At 38.7% G+C, this 12,578-nt stretch overlaps 1 long non-coding RNA gene across 1 annotated transcript in view; it reads right to left on the bottom strand.

Annotated features, from left to right (window-relative positions):
* Positions 1-1,460: 1,460 nt before the first annotated feature.
* LOC146444992 (uncharacterized) overlaps positions 1,461-12,578 on the bottom strand; it is a 43,676-nt gene continuing 32,558 nt past the window's right edge. Inside the window, exon 3 of the long non-coding RNA XR_014853194.1 lies at positions 1,461-2,815. This is a non-coding gene — a long non-coding RNA (uncharacterized LOC146444992). The remainder of the gene's footprint in view (positions 2,816-12,578) is intronic.

Raw genomic sequence — 12,578 nt, 5'->3', positions numbered from 1 at the left:
AAGACCACACTCATTTAATTGTGTGAATGTGCCCTCAGCATACAGTCTGGATGCTAATAAGCTGTATCTCTCAGAACTGCAGCCCTCTTCATGGCCTGAGGACACATTTAAGTGTGCTTTCAAGTTACTACCAAATCTTGTAGACCACCTGCAGGAGATCTGCAGCAATTGAATCAGAAGCATGATAAAGCTGCTAAGTTAAGGCTGCATCTTCAGTTTTGGAGTTTTGTACACTTTAACTACTTTTATTTTCAAACTTATTCCTTGTTCAGATGGTGAAGCTTTCTAGAGCAAAGAGAATTGTTTTAGTTGTTTGGAGAACAACAGCCTTACTAGGCTGTAAGCCCAGAAGTAGAACTACATAATGTAAACCATTTCTAGTAGGACCTTGACACCTTGTTTAAAGGATAAGAGTCTGTGCCAATGCTGCATTCATTCTGCTGAAGTAACTGGACCTGTACTGATTTACACCAGCTACTGCTTTGGTCTCTTTGTAAAAGTACAGCAATTTTTTAGACATATCCATGGTTGATGGTACAGGTCTTTTATGAGTTAGCCCAGCTGGTATTAATTTTTCCTTGAGATTTCTTATTTTTAGATCTATACATTAAGTACCATTAAGCGGTCTTTAATTTTAAACTTTTACGTCCCATTATATTACTTCTAAATTGTCAGCCAGATGATATAACAGGTAACATGATGGACACATCTGGCATCAATTAAGACTTAAAAGCTAATAATGGTCTAAAAATAGAGATCATTGGAATTACGTGAGAACAATTTTGTCAGAGCATCTTTAGACGTGTAGGTCTATTATTCTAATGGTAAATGATCTTATCCTATGGCTCTCTTGCTCTTCCCAAGTGCAGCTGAAGGTCAAAAAGATATTGCAGCCCTGAAAGTGGAAGAGACCAGCAGAGGGACTCTTCTTCTCTAACTAAAAGTAGAACAAAGGTTCCTTCTCTGTCATATTTGTTCCACATTGATTGGAGACACTTTAGATCTCTCCTGCATGAAAAACATACAGAAGAGCACGTAGAAAAGAGAGACTGAGAGATGCACACTGAGACTTGCAGCTTTTACATCTAGCAGACTTCTCCATGAGAAGGGGAGAAAAGAGAAGATTTTTGATTTGTTGAACAAAAACTTCAGTAGAATAAAGTTTCACAGGGAGTTTTAATAATTTTTCTGCCTTTTTTCTTTTTGTTTTCTCTATCTTCTCTGAACTCAGAAGAGTTTCATTTCCCTCTTGCCAAGCTGCTTTGTTATTTTTCAGTTTAAAAAAATGAAAAAAATAAAACTGAAAACTGTTAGGATTTTTAATTCTACTACATTTAATGCCAGAAGAGGAAAAGAGGAGAAAGAAAATATCAAAACTATGAAAACTTCTAACATTTTATTTCTAAAAGTTAAAAGAACAAGAGTTGTTTGTTTAATTTTTGAGATCAATAGACGTGTAAATGAGGAGAGATAACCCACCCTCAGTTGAAGGAGTCCAGCTGAGAAATCAATTTCCATAGGAAATTAGGCTGATACAGAGATTCTTAGCAGTACTTTTTTTAGTGTGACCAGAATACCTTCTATAATTTCCATTCCTCCTATTGCTCTATTCAGGACTTTGCGTGAGCATAAAGTAGTGTCTTGTTTTGTTTAATTGGAACTTTGTTACCTAGTCTATGCAGAAATTATTCAAAGTAATGGACATAAAAGCCCTATAATTGCAGAATAAAGAAATTTAGTCTCCAAAACTTCCTAGCTGTAACTTAGCTGTTTCTCATATCTCTGACATTATAAAGCAACTTCAAAAACATTTCACCCCTAAAAAATGGAAGCAGTAAATAATTAATACCTCCCTCATAGCACTAAGTAATGACAAATAAGTGTTTAGGCTATTTAGGGTATTCCTAAAATGAAAATAAAGGTAATTCTTTCCAGAAGAAAAACGTTTACAGGAAAAGATTTCTATGTGTGTATGTGTGCATGCACGTGTATGAAGAAGATTCTAGTCTGACAGGAAAATTACATACTTGGCAAAGAAAAAGTTCCAAATATAGGGCTTGCCTTTCTGGATGGATATGAATGGTTGACTGTCGTGTGTAATGTTTTGAAAGGTTTGAAATATGTAATTTTGTAAGACAGCAGGGCCCAGATCCTACCCATCTCTGAGAAAACAGCCTAACAAAGCCCGGGGTAAGAACTAGCAGTCGCCATTATTCGGAATAACCCTCAATTTGCCTTGTTCTATTGCAGCAGTCTCCCCCTGAGATACCAGATCCAGAGTCTGGGTTTTGTTATGCATTAAGCAGTGCTCTTTCTATTACTGTCTTTACCAGGTCACACTGAGCAACCAAGGAGGTACAGTCTACTGGCATTTTATTCAAGAGCTATTCCAGCAGCAAAGCTCAGAGCCCACATCTGACTGATAGTTAAAGATTACACCTTTTCAGCTACTATTTAGTACTTCTAACTCCCCTCAAGCAGATCCTTCATGCCCTTTCTAAATAAGTGACTAAACCACACCAAGCACTGGATTACAAATTTTTATGCTATTTCATACAGATGTTAGGTAGTGTGTGGAGCAATAAACATCAGGGTATACCACGGTTTGTAGGAGTGGTAGCACTGAGTTGTAAGAGCAGCTCTGCTTACTCACCAACAGGTACTTGGAGAGTCCTTATTTCTGCATGTGGCACAAGGAAGCAAGAGAGATGCTGAGGAGTTGTGTCAAAGCACTGTTATTTCCCACTTTCATTCAGCCTCACGCTTCTCCATAGGCAAGGCTGTGTCATTCTCTGGGGAATACCTGGGACACCTCCTGCCAAAAGAGAGTTAAAGCAAAATGTAGATGGCCCAGTCCCCCTTGTGCATCTCAAAATAAGCTGCCTATTAGTATCTGAAACTCATTTCCCAGGTACAATGTCTCGATCATGGAACTCAGCAATATTTGCTTCAGAAAACAAAGGGGAAAAGTCTATCTCCAAAAGATGACTAATCAGTATGAAGGGTCTCTGTGAGCAGAATTAGTCTTCTCTCCACTGGAGGCACCCACATCCATCTCATGTGGATTCATTAAGAAGCTTCTGTCAAGATTCTTTGCCTTTGATTGTCACAGGCAAACACAGCGTGGCAGGTTTTGCTCTCCCAGTGTCATTCAGCTTCAGTATTGGGTGAATCAGGCAGCAAGGAAAGAAAGGTGGTGATAGCACTGCAGAAATCACAGTGAGCTCTCATCTAAACCCCTGTGTACTGCAGGCCAAGAAGGATAAATTCAGTAGAAACGGGTACTTTGAAGAATGGTCGTTTCAGTCAGAGGAAGAGAAAATCTGAGGGGAAAGATCAGAGATGGGCTTGTTTAATCTAACACAACAAGAGCTGGGACGTATCTGACTGAGAAGATAAACAGTGAGCAGAAAATACATGTAAGGTAAAGCAAGAACATGTCAATATAACAGGTTATGCATAAGTTTTCATCTTCAAATTGGAGGAATGTTTCTGAACTCTGCCTGAATTAAAACTACTTTTAAAATTTTTGGTTAAAAAAAAGGATGATGCATGATGGCTTTCTGTACCACGAGAACCTGGACCCACTGATCCAGAAAAGCTTTTCTCAGTTCCTGAAATTCTTTATTGCTGTGCTGAATTTTAAAAAAAACTCTCCAAATCTCTTGACAAATTTTCACAAATATTGAAAACATAACGAACTATACAGGGTTCAAAAGACCTGAATATTTAATGTGGAAAAGAAACTGTTTGTTTGATTTTTATTAGATTTCCCAATCTATTTGAACAGTGACATCTAACCTAAATGCCTTTGCAAGTCACTTTCCAATTAATGTCACAGTTTGAAAACGTTATGTATAAAAGTAATTGAAATCTGTCCACACCCCTGGCTGTCACCCTCTAAATAATACCAAAAATCAAATAGATGCATCAATGAACATATAGGTCTAATTAAATTATTACAATGTTATAAAAGGAGAAATAATTATGTTTAAAGCAGGTTATACTACATGGAAAGGGAAATTTTTATTATATCATTCTTTTGATTTGAATGAGAATCAAATGATACCTATGAAAATGCTGAATGTTTTAATAAATAGTAAAATGCACAACAATAGATTCATATTCACCAAGAAGCAATAAATATTCAGGTGGGAGCAAGATCTTGATATAGCCAGCAGCATTAAATAACTATTTATATGTAACAATCTAATCTGTCAATAGAGCAAAGAAGAAAAAAGAGTCTTTTCCGGTTGTTACTGTTTGGAATCTGTCACCAGCTTTCCCTTAGATCTGACCTTGTCTCACTGGCAACAGTGTGGAGTGTTTGCTCAAAAACTCGGTTACTGTAGAAGCAGAGCAGCTGCCTGGTGACCACACCATCCTGGGGTCTACTGCTAACACTGGAGATTGCTTCATGAGAAATTTCACAGAAATTGTCACCAAGAAAGTTCAAATGTCTCAGAAAAATAAATCTCAAAGTTGCCTGCAAGGGAGGGCTGTAAATATTTCTGCATGTGTAATAAATGTCCTAATAAATGGTTATTTCAAGTAATGTAGCATTCTTTTGTGACTCCAAGTAGGTGAACATTTATCCATGACCACAGGTTAGAAACACTTTTGATGTGATTGATTTACAACTACAATATATTTGTAATGATTAATAATGTATCAATGCCTTAATAAACCTTCCAGGAACGGAATCTAAAGATCTTAACAAGTTTAAAATTTTTACATGCCTGGCTGTGATGGTTGTGTCAGAGGCTTTTAACATATTTCCCACATTCCCCAAAGATGACAATAAATCATGATTCATTGAATTTTAAAAATGTGTCATGCACTGCAGTCATAGATTAATTTTGGTCAAAAACTAGTGCATGTCAATGTAGATGATGAACAGATATTCTCACTCTATCAAAGTAGTGAATAAGCAAATCAGTATTAATATTAACTAGTGTGACAGACACCTGTAATGTAGAGAAGTAACTAAACAATAAATATATGCTTTAGTAAATTTAAAAAATAAAAACAAAGTAGGGAAACACCTTTGGAAGCAGTAATTTTCAAAAGGTTTGGAGAAAAAAGTGAGCATCATTCTCTCTGCCTCTGTCCAATGTCTCTGGCAGCTCCCTTGATCACCATCCCACTCCACATCCCATAACCTCTCAAAGTCTCTGTAAAGTTTGTCCTGTGGAGAACTTGACGCAGGGAAAAAAAAATGAAAGAAGAAGCTGGAGTGACATGTCCACTCTATGGGGTCTTACTTCATTTCCCTGAGCCTTCCTCATGAAAAACAGAGGAAGAACTTGAAAGTAACTCAGTCTTGTATGTCACTGCTATTCCTCCTAACTCCTTCTATGGCCCCTGCAGTATGTGAAACACCAGAATTCCAGTTGGAAGATAAATACATGTAAGATGAGACAAGGGATTATATGGCCACCTGTTTACCTTTTCATTTTTTGTAGCAAAGGGCTTTTTATCATGGCTTTTTTTTTTAAGGTTTTTGTTCTTTTGAAGGGACACAAGGTGGTGTATTGTATCTAGTTCCAGAAAGAGCAAACATTGTCAGGAATTGACTTGTCAGGGTAAGCCATAGATGAGCTTTCTGGGAATTTCTGATTTCTTCCATTAAGTTTTTCTGCCCTGCTTTACAAGCAGCAGAAATAACATGGCACCTGCAATTCCACCAGAATCTAAGAAACAGGAATGTCCAATGTAGTTGACATTTTGGCTCTTTCCTTCAGTTTACAGAGTATATACCTTTCCAATGAGAAATTAAGTCTTTTTAAAATCTATTACTTATTGTGGCAGGAAAATGGAGAGTCATTAAATGGCAAACACTTCCAAGAGGATGAGAATAATATTTAATTCATTTTTATACTGGTGCCTGATGTGATTTGAAAAATATATATACTGTTTCTGTTAATGTAACCTTGGAACAAAGACAAAAATGAGAAAAGCAGCCTGTTTCAGACCTTGCAGTATGCCAAAAGCATTCAAAAAATACTGTAAATTATGCAGCTGCCAGGTGACATGTGGGAGATAGGGCTCAGAAAAGTTCAAGCTCTTCTAGTTTATTCCAAATAATGTTTTCTTCCAAAGATGATTAGGCTCTTAGGAAACACCTGCAAATGTAGACCTAATTAAAACCCTGACTTGCCTATAGAGCAGCTGACTACCTTCCAAAAAACACTTTCTGTAAATCTGTGTCCTTGTTGCAATTTTCTGTTTATTCTCTGAAATTCTACTCATTTTGCTTCTTCTGTGGACACTTCCCTGAATAGAATTGCAAAGTCAATGTCAAAAACTGGCTCAGCCTCATAAACTATAAACTTCTGGCTGCCTTCTAATTGCACAGCACACCAAAATTCAGAACAAACCTTTTATACTGAAAGCAGACAACACTAACCTGAAATATGCAATATTTTTGCAAGGTAATGAATTTTCTAAGGAATTTTGATGACACTTGGTTTCTCACATAGTTACACTGGTGGAGATTTCATCTCTTGCAAAAGACCCTGTATCTGTGCCTCCCAGCTTGGGAAACAGGCAGGAGGACTCCAGTTCTTGTCAGAGCCAGTCTCACTGCCACTCTACATTCACAATCCATATTATTATCCATACATCCAAATTATCGAAATCCATATTATCCAAATACACTGAATATTTTTTTTCAGGAGCCACCTTTTTGCAGTGAGGGCTCATCGTCTGCCATTCGCCATCAGTAACAACCAGACCTGCTCTCAGACCTGCCCGCTCCCGTTGCTGTGGGCTCTGCTGCCATCAAGTGGAAACCAGCACGAACTCTAAGGACCTCGCCTCAAAAACCGGGGGCTGCTGGTTCATTAATGCCTCAGAAGTCGCCCTGAAGCTGCAGGGATGGACAGCCCACAGCAGAGCATGGGTGATTGCAAAGCTGGCTGCTCCAAAATGTTCCATGGGGACTGCCATAGGGCAGCCAGTGAGTAGTCATGCAAGTCTGTTCTCTGTGACAAAGGAGCATCATTCATCCTCATCCAAGTGTTTGATTGAGCAGGGTAATTTTAATATAGGTATATATAACCAAAACCTTGTATATATTGAGCTGTCTCTCAGAGTGTGTCAGGCAGTGGTGCAGCAAGAGCAGGAAAGATGGGGACTGAGAATGAGAGCAAGAGCAAGGGCAGTGCCCTTCCTGACATGGTGATCATAGAATCACATAATAATGGATGGTTTGGGTTGGAATGGACTTTAAAGACCATCTTGTTCCACCCCCCTGCCGTGGAAGGGGCACCTTCCATAGGCCAGGTTGTTCAACCTGGCCTTGAAGACTTCCAGTAATGGGACAGCCACAAACTCTCCTGTGCCACAGCACCCAGTCAGAAAAGCACAGCAGGTAAGGGACAGGGACCAGGGTCAGCCACAGCCCAGGGATGGGCAGCCCAGCCTAGCCCATGGTGACAGGCAGGTTTTGGTCTATCAAGTCTGCCCCCCAGCCTGAACAGCACAAGTGTAGGCTGGTCTCAGTGATGCCTGCCCATCACTGCTGCTGAAACAGCTGTTTTGCAGCAATGCATAAGCATTGAGACCAGCACCATGATTCCCTTTGCTTACCCCCTCCTCTGGGCATACATGTTTCTCATAATCATCTTTTTGGTGCAGAGAGTGAATCCTCTGTACCATTGACAGTGCATGGAGACTTACCTGGCTGGCTTCTATGTGCTGCAACATTTAGAGTCCCAGGCTGCTATGCCATAAAAGTCTTTTTATAAACTGATCAGGTTCCATCCTAAACATACTCTTCTATTCTCTTTAGTCTCCTTAAATTTGCATTCCAGAGAATAAAAAAATTTTCCTAACCGAAGTCTTTCATATGAGGAGCTTTGGACTTCTCCACCAATTTTGTCTTTCAGTTTGAATCATCTTCACTCAGTGAATATTTTCTCCTTTTCCCTGACATGTCCATCCTGATGTATTTATATGGAGCAACAGTATTACTTGCTAACTTTTTATTTGGAAGGATAAACAAGACAAAGTCTTGCCAGATGCTTCTGTATTAGTTATATCAAATCAGCTTGTACTTGCCTTCCACTGCACAAATGTGTATCACAATTAAAAGAATAGGAATTGAAAGTAAAAACTAAAAGTACTGGGAAAGGGGGAAGCCACTCAAAGCCCTGTAAATAGGGGTGGGAATGTGGTAGATGTCTCTGTTCCACAGCCATACTGAAAAAACACAGCAGGAATTTGGTCTGAATGGAAATATAAGAACATTTCTATTCAAATGTTCAACAAAGCAAACTGAGACAAATAGTTTTGGTTTACATGGAAGTTTCTTATTCAATCCTAAATGAAGTGTTTAATTTAGTTGTCTTTTTGGTTATTTGGTCTTTTGATAGGCCTTGCACTCCTCTTTCTTCTTTAGAAAAGAACTTTGCAGGCTTCAGATAGATAATGTCAAAACAAACAATTTAGCAATACAAAATATTTCATTCTGAAAATGTCAAAATGAAATGTTTTGACATTTTCCCAATTTATCCTCCTCTTTTGTAGTCTTAACTATTTATCAGATTTGACATGACCTCACAGTTTGCTTAACTAAAATGTCCATTTTTTGCAAAGTTACTGATCCTCAGAACAGAAAATGGTCCATATCTATGTACTGGATCTTTCTCATCTTACTCCTCATCTCATCCAAAAAGGTGGTTTGTAGCAGTAACAGCAAAATAACAAGTGAAATGAAGAGGGTGAACAGGTTTCAGTTATTATCTGCTTCTCCAAATAGAAAAGCTAAGAAATACCAAATGTAGTAGCAGATGGCAGGTTAAAAAATATATTTTTACCATGGAGTTGCTTTGTACAGCATATTACGAAGGCTAAGAAGTTTACTGGACTAGAGGGATTAATTTTTGGAAAAGAAACCTTAAGAGGATGGCTGAAAACACAGACATCACCTGTGGCTCAGGAAGACGCCAAGCTGCAAACTGTTGAAGGCTGGAATAACATTTTGGCAAATGATTATTGCATGTTTCCTCTGTTCCCTTTGGATGTACATCTGGACATTTTCTGAGGAAAGATACTGAGCTAGATAAACCCTTGATCTGACCCACTCATCTGGTCTGAAGCGTGTTACTGCATATAACGTAAAGGAACAGAATTAATGAAAGAACCAAGCTCAGCCACTCTGCTCGTTGAGCACAGCTGTGTTTCAATGGTACAAACCTTATTTAAAATGTCACATTTGATGTCTGCAATGCTCTTCTGAGTTCTTACTGAAAAGTGAGCAGCTGCCCATCTGGGAGGCTTTAACAACCTGGATATTATCTGTTTTATTTCCCTATTGGTAAGCTTATGATAGCTTGACCTATCAAACTGTTTATTGTGCCATGCCAGTCTACTTTATTTCTTTTTGTCTTATGAAGGGATTCAGATCAGTTGAAAACAGCAGTGTCAATAAATAAGCAGAGGGCAACTGTTGATGTCTTCTGCCACAAAAAAGGAGAGTGGAGAAACCAACACAATTTAATTTAGGCATTTACTCAATAGCTTTAAGCCCATCAAACACCAACACTTTATAGTTCCCTTCACTTTGCATAACCATTTAGCACAGCACAGGGGTGAAGCTGCTCCTCAAACCCAGCTCTCCCCACTCAATGATGATTTCATTGCATCCTTTAAAGAAAAGGCTGGCAGCATTACTCTGCTTTCTGTTCTGAAATGAGCAGAGAGAAAATTAAACTGATTAAAGTTTTTTTTGAAGCCTCAGTCCTTTAGCTGGGTTCTGAAGCATCATGGTGACAGCTGTTGGTCTCACTTGAATATGTAGCCTTGAAAAACTACTTGAAAATCTGCTCTGTATTTCATAAACAGCATGTGGAAATCACTGTCAGTGAAGCTGAAGAGCCAATGTGTGGAACACTACAAGAGACAGGCTACAGAGAGGAAATTCCTGTTTTTTTAACACTTGTAATAGCTTTTCCATTAAATACAACTCAAAAGAGTAATTGTTTTTGCCACTTTTAGAAACATAGGAAGTGTTTTCTCAAAGAAAAAGATGGTAATGTTACACTATGTTTAAAAGTAAAATTAGTTCTCGAAGCCTTGATTCATGGATCACTTGCTGGAAGTTCATACAGATTAAAAAAATACAGCTGTTTTCTGATTCCCAGCTGCATTAAAAATGCAAATATTCAATATTGTCAAAATAGTATTTTGTCTGTCAACAGCTCCTGATTTCACTACTGGAATGGTGTAATTCTGTAATTGGGAGTCTATTGTCCATGATGGTGAAGGCAGTGACAAAAGTCACAAAAGATTACATGAATCACACCAAAAATCAGGGTAAGGTTGCAAAAGAAACATTATGCAATGACTCACTGCTTAAGGACTATGTTAATTAAATATTAGTCAGGGTCTGAAGTGTCATATTGAGCTCACTTCAATTTCTGGCCCCAATTACCGTTACAAACACTTGGAAAGGTGCCCAGTGAGACACAAAACACACTGCTAAAGTACTTGGGCTCAGCTCTTCAAGTTGTGCATGCTACTGCATGAAAGGAGAGAAAATAAGGAAGAAAATGAGTGGAAAAAAACAGTGGAGCCATAAGCATTTGTACCACAGAGAGATGCTACTGTTAGAGGAACAGTGCAAGGCAGGTAGGTGTGGAGAAAGAAGAGAGGAGACCACTGTTAGGAGGGAAGGTGCCAGGGAAGGAAACAGCCAAGAGAAAGGGTGGGCTCAGGATGAAGGAAGCCCATCACTGCCCTGCACTGCAGTAGTCTACCCCTGCCTCTACCCTAGTGCTCCCATGCAGTGCCAGCCACTTAGAGTGGACATCCCCCACGGAGGCTGGGATTCACCTTCAGCCTAAAGAAGAGTTCTAAAGTTAAGTCAGCTGTTGGAGCTGCAACTGGGAAGCTGATCCTGAGGGTTATCTCTGAAGTGGAGTGTTGTACTGATGCAGCAGTGACTGCTAAGTGGGTGTTCAGAAAGTCCCACCTGGGTTCCTGATTTCACATGGGGAAGGTCCCTTGTTTCATTTCTGTTTCTCAATTCTCATTCTGTAAAATGAGATTATCACCCCTCCACCCTAAAGAATTTTGTGAGAGTAAATACATGCCTGGATATTCTGATTATTAAAAAAAAACCCCACATGGAAAGTTGCAAAAGGAAATTAATATCTTTTTGTTTTCAAAGTAGGCTTTAAAATTTTAAAGCAATAAAGAATAGTGGTCATTCACTGAATGAGGGAAAAGCTGATGATAATAAACAGCCTGAAGGTAAAGAAAAAGGATTTGATAATGCATGTGATAATTGAAAACCATGCAATAATACAGCTGCACAAGAAGTCTGATGTAGGATTGTGCAGTGTTTCATTTTTTAGTGCTAACCTTGCAATTTTAATAACATTCATTTACTTCTGACTGGGTAGCACACATCAGAGACATCTCAGATCACCAAATGATAGAGCATTCACTCCTTAATTGATCGAAAATATGCAGTAGGTCTTTGCATATAGTACGATGCACTTTTTTGAAAGTATCTTTTTTCTAAGGTGCTATCAAATACTTCAGATATTAGAATCTCACAAAGCACATAAGGAACTGAAATGACTACTTGCTTCATTGTAGCTTTGTGGACCATGTAGTTCACAAGTACAACAGCAGGACTGATGAATCCATGTAAACTTTTCTGAAACATACACATATGTACACAAAGAGACACACACACCTACCTCTCTCATTATAACTTTCCCTTTGTCTGAGTGTCTCTCATTGAGGGTATTTTAGAGCTTCAAAACAACATCAGTTATGTTCTCCTGCACTGTATTTCTCTCTAAAAATGTTTTCCAGCATTTGCCAATTACCCCTAGTTTGGTGGCCTCTGCAAATCTGACAAGAAGGCACACTCCCCTTTCCAGACTGTTGGTAAAGATGCTAAATGGGACAGACCCATGCAGTATCCCATGTGTTCATGGCCTCCAAGGTAGAGTGTGACCCATTAAATGTGACCCTTTAAGCCTAATCATGCCACCAGTTTTTCTCATTTTGTTTTACCCCCATGCAGCTCACAGTGCCCTAAATTGAATTATACTTGTTTTATTTTTGTCTGTTTTCCTGTACACATCCCTATGTAACATCAAAACATCAAAATCTGGTGGTAACAAAGGTCGATATAGGTGTTTATAGGAATTTGTGTTCTCCTGGGAGACAAAGTAAGCTGCATCCTAATAAATGTCCTTACAATAACACTAAGTAGTCTTATTAATGTGATGATTGTGAAAATGCCACAACACAGACAAATATCCAGGTTCACATGGTGCAGGAGCACAAGAGGATTGCAGCCATTAGCAGAGATGCTGAAAGAAAAGAAGATGACTTAGAAAAAAGGCACTGAATACTAATTCTCTGCTGCCTGTCATTATTTCAGGGAAACTGGACTCTTTCCAAAGCCAGGCACTTTGAGCATTGCTGTGCAACAATGAAAGAGCCATTTGGGGTCAGCAGTAACTGTAAAATGAATGGACAGCAAAAGAGTGCCTCATTACTCAGCTTGACAGAAGACAGAAGAATATTTGATGATCACTTTTATATTCTGT

Source organism: Lichenostomus cassidix, chromosome 1, assembly GCF_008360975.1.
Source record: "Lichenostomus cassidix isolate B80296 chromosome 1, HeHo_3.0, whole genome shotgun sequence".
In the NCBI taxonomy this organism is placed as follows: domain Eukaryota; kingdom Metazoa; phylum Chordata; class Aves; order Passeriformes; family Meliphagidae; genus Lichenostomus; species Lichenostomus cassidix.
Note: the sequence above shows the minus strand (reverse complement) of the source record. Positions and strands in the feature narration are given on the sequence as shown.